Raw genomic sequence first — 4,660 nt, 5'->3', positions numbered from 1 at the left:
GATGCTTGGCTATATTTTTCAAACTCATTCTTTCACAGTCAATTACTTTAAAACTAAAAGATATCTCAAAAATTCTTCGAAGAAAAATAAAAAAAAAATAAATATATGAAAAAAACTAGTAATTTTCATACATCTATACATTTTGTTATTACAAAATTATCTTTAATATACCATTAATTAATTGCGTACTATTACATATTCTGCAATATTTATAAATATGTATAAATATACCTGTGAATGATCTTTAAATTTTTTCATCTCAAAAATATAATTCCTCAATTTTTATCTATTTTTCGTTTTGTAATTTTATATTTGGCAATCCTATTACATATGTAATAAATGTAATATACAACTAGCGAATATTTTATAGTATTTATATTTACTTAGGAACGATGTGGTATTTGAAACGAAGCTTTGTGCTAAGCTGACTACATATACATATGTGTGTATGGTATGTAACTGCCTAAGTCTCGAGTAACAATGCCGTCACCCACGATCAGCAGCAACCTACTATAGTGATGCTGCTTGCCTGTTAATACAGGGTGCGAAAGATGAATGATTTTGTTTTTAATTTATTTTAATAAATTTATTAAATATTTTAATAAGAGAATGCATGTAGATTTAAATAATAAATTTTGAATATGATTTTAAATATGATAATATATGAATAATGATTATGAACGCCAAATAGTTGTCATACAAACGCTATTTTTTATCTGATATATCAAATAATTACAAAATTAAATTGTTAAAAATTGTTATTGTTGTTGTAAGGAATGCGATTAGCGGACTTGTACATATGTATGCTTTGTTTACAAAGGAACAACGCGGATAATGTGAAACGCGAATTTGTTATTGTTATTATTGTAATGCTGCAAATGCATGCTGCGGCCTGAGGAGTAATAGGCGTGCACCTGCTACCAGTTGCTGCTTTATCAGCAATTCTGTGCGCCTGGTAATTCAGTGTGCTGCTAATATGTCGATTTATTGTCGTTTTTGTCCGTCCAGTTGCATATACGCAATACAGGGGGAGCGGTTATGTTATATATTTTTGTCCATAAACTATTTGTTGATTTTGCAAACTAAATTAAATAAATCAAATTTTATATGCAATGACCCTGTAAATAGCCACTGATGAGTTGTTGTTGTTATAATAGTTAATTATATGGAAATAATTCTCTGTATCACCCTGTATTATGATATATCATTTGTTGTTGCCAAAACAATGTCACTGCTGCGGTGTTGTGTATGCTACCTATGGTTTTTCATGAGCACCTGGTAGTTGAGCGATCACTGCGAAGAAGAGTTGTTGTTGTCCTCCGAACAAATATGAAATATATAATTTGACATTTGGCAACTCTGGTTTATCACCAAAGGAATGCAAGGTAGCGGTTCTGTGTCAGTATGTTTACTTAGAAACAATGAGTTAATCGAAACGTGCTTTTGTTGTTGCCCTACTTAATTTTCGTGGGCTGCAGTCACTTGTTGCCTGCTGCCTTCAATGTGATTATGTTCCTGTGCCTGGCAGATCAGCGACTCTTTAGTGAATTAAAATATCGTGAGTTTTCTGGTGCGACTGGTGTGTGGATTTGTTTGCTACTACTATTTTGTTTTGTTTTAAAGTATGTAATTAATTAATTAAGGTGAACTATTTATTGTATTTCTTTGTTTATTTATTTCTTATAGAGAGATAATAAAGGTACATGTGTGACTTAAACTTAAATTTTAAATATGTAAATACATGAGGATGCGACTGCTGATGCCTGATGCCTCTTCTATCATTCTTGGTCACCTCTTGCTTGCTGCCTTCAGTGTGATTATGTTCCTGTGCCTGGCAGATCAGCGACTCTTTAGTAAATTGAAAAAAATCGTGAGTTTTTGTGTGATTTGTGTGGGTGGATTTGTTTGCGTTTACTACGTATTGTTTTTAAGTGTTTAATTATGGTGAACTATTTATTGTATTTCTTTGTTTCTTTATTTCTTATATAATAAGGGTACATTTGTGACTTAAATCATAATTATTGGCTGGCATATTGCAATTTTTAATAAATTCGTGAGGATGCTGCCTGCTGATACCTGATGCTTCTCCTTTCATTCTTGGTCACCGCTTGCTTGCTGCTTTCAGTGTGATTATGTTCGTCTGGGTAGACGTCTGGAAAAATCTTGAGGTTTGTGGCGTTACTGCTTGTTTGCTCTTACTACTTTGTTTTGTTTTGTTTTAAGTAATTAATTTCTTTGTTTAATATTTATTTACTTTATTTCTTATAGAGTTGATAAAGGTATTATTCATGTGAGACTTAAAACATAATTGTTGGCTGGCAAGGAGGATGCTGCCTACTGTTGCGTGGAGACATTTTATGGTCATGAGCGCCGGATTGTTCTGTCGTACGTACACAATTTGGATCTTTTATGTAAATTGATCTAAAATATTAAAATTATATTAATTATTATAGATAATCCTGATAAGTAAATGTTTTTATTTGATAAAAAAATAAAATTATGTATGCTTTGTTTACAAAGAAACAACCTGGGTAATGTGAAACGCGATTTTGTTATTGTTGTTACAATTATTAATTATATGAAAATAATTCTTTATAGCACCCTGTATTACAATATATCATTTGTTTTTGCCAAAATAATGTCACTGTTGCGCTGTTGTGTCTGCTGCCAACTGTTTTTCATGAGCGCCTGGTATTTCGCCTATCACCTGAAAGCGGAGTTGTTGTTGTATGTGCCCTGTACAAATTTTAAATAAATTAGTTAACATTTGGCAACTCTGGTTCGTCACCAAAGGAATGCAAGGTAGCGGTTCTGTGTCTGTATGTTTACACTGGAACGACGCGAGATAATCGAAACGTGCATTTGTTGTTGCCCTGAAAATTTTTCGTGGGTTGCTTGCTGCCTTCTGAGCTGTTCTGGTCGCTTAGTAGATCAGCGACATTTTAGTAAAATGAAAAATTGCGAGTTTTGCGGTGCGTATGTGTGGGTGCGTATGTGTGAGTGGCATGTGCGCTGCTACTGTACTTGCATATGAAGCATACCTAAAAGGCGTTTTATTTTTATTATTAGTACATATTTTAACTTACTTGTTTTAGAATGTAGGTTGGAAAAATAATAACAACAACAATATTATATATATAAAAATAATTGAAAATTTATTGAATATTAAATACAAAATCTTCCTGAACCCATTTTTTAATATTAACTCATCATCTTTGGTTCTAAAAGGCCCACATAATTTCCCATTTTACATGATTGCGTTCATTATTTAGATACATCCATTTTGGGCATATGGGGTCAATATAGGCACAGCGGGATATAAATTAATAAATTGGTCACATATGCCATGCGAAAGCGCAGGAACCTCAATAACTTGTAATTTGCGCCAATTTAACAGAGTAAAAGGCAGACTCATAGACACAACCAAAGCACCACAAATCACATCCAGCTGTTGAACCCGCTTGCATATACATACTTACACTCCCTGGAAGCTTCAAAGTTTTAACAAAAAGTGTCAAACTTTTTTTTGTCCATACAAACACGCTAACACACATAACAGCGCAGTCCATTCGTGTTCAATGCGGCATAAAAAGCTTTAGACACCCTCGTCAATTATTGCGATACACTTTGATGACTTCATTGCCGCCGTACAACATAAGCGCTCTTTGATGGGTGTATGATGACGATGGTTGGGTGGGTGGTTGTAAGCAAACACCCCATAAGCAGAATTGATCCTTGCGACCCTTCACTCCACCTGTTCAACAGAAGATGAAGTTGTTAGAAATGCCGTTCGTGTATGTGTGTTGTGTTATGCCTAGCGGCCAGCAGTCGTTGGTTGTAAGCCCTATGGTGGATTGGTGGACCCGGTTGCCAGTGTTGTTCAGTTTATGCTTTGGTTGCTGGCGACTCACTCCTTGAATCGCTTTGACATGCAAGTTGGTATGTACCTTCATTGAAGGTTGTAAGCTTGTGCTGTGGTTGTTGTACTTGTTACCAAATGCTGTCTTCTTGCCTTGTTGCCATTACTTGTTTTCTTGTTTGTTGTAGCTTGATATCAATTAACTTGTGTCAATATTTAAACGAGCTACTTGAACGCGTTGCACATTAAATGTTGCGTTATTTTGTTAGTAGTTGTTGTTGTTGGCACGAGCTCCTTCTTGCGCTCCTTTTGCAGCTACCAAAGTGTGTTTTAGCTGCTTTGGCGGTTGTTAGGCTTGCGGCTATGCTTTGACATGACATTTAAATGAATTTTGTTTATCTAATAGCGTACGAAGGCAAATAATCCGATTTCGATGGTGCTTCTTCGACGCGAGTGAAGGGGGGAAGAAAATGGCAGATACTTACTCTTATAACATAACTTAAATCATAGAGAAATGACACACATTTAATACTAGTGAAGGCTTCAGATGCATTACAGCAAGCCTTTTTGCTTGAAGCCATGAAAAATCAAGCCAAGTAAGGAGAGATGGAGGTAAGTTCCTGGTGTATGTGAAATATATTTCTTTCCGCCGGATACCAGTTTTCACTTTGGTTTAAACTTTGACCTGCTAGATAATTGGCTAGCGGTAGGAGCGCGTTCCTGGAAATTACAGAGCGATTAAGCGGCAGCAGTTAGTAGAGACTATACCCGAAAATTATATACAATTCTTACCTATTCTTT

At 34.9% G+C, this 4,660-nt stretch overlaps 1 long non-coding RNA gene across 1 annotated transcript; it reads left to right on the top strand.

The window, feature by feature from the left end:
• The first annotated feature begins 1,298 nt into the window (after nucleotides 1-1,298).
• LOC105215252 (uncharacterized) lies at nucleotides 1,299-2,398 on the top strand. The gene is made up of 4 exons (XR_851881.3): nucleotides 1,299-1,622; nucleotides 1,687-1,870; nucleotides 1,994-2,168; nucleotides 2,269-2,398. It is a non-coding gene; the product is annotated as an uncharacterized LOC105215252 (long non-coding RNA).
• Nucleotides 2,399-4,660: the final 2,262 nt, after the last annotated feature.

Source organism: Zeugodacus cucurbitae, chromosome 3, assembly GCF_028554725.1.
Source record: "Zeugodacus cucurbitae isolate PBARC_wt_2022May chromosome 3, idZeuCucr1.2, whole genome shotgun sequence".
Classification (NCBI taxonomy): Eukaryota; Metazoa; Arthropoda; class Insecta; order Diptera; family Tephritidae; genus Zeugodacus; species Zeugodacus cucurbitae.
Note: the sequence above shows the minus strand (reverse complement) of the source record. Positions and strands in the feature narration are given on the sequence as shown.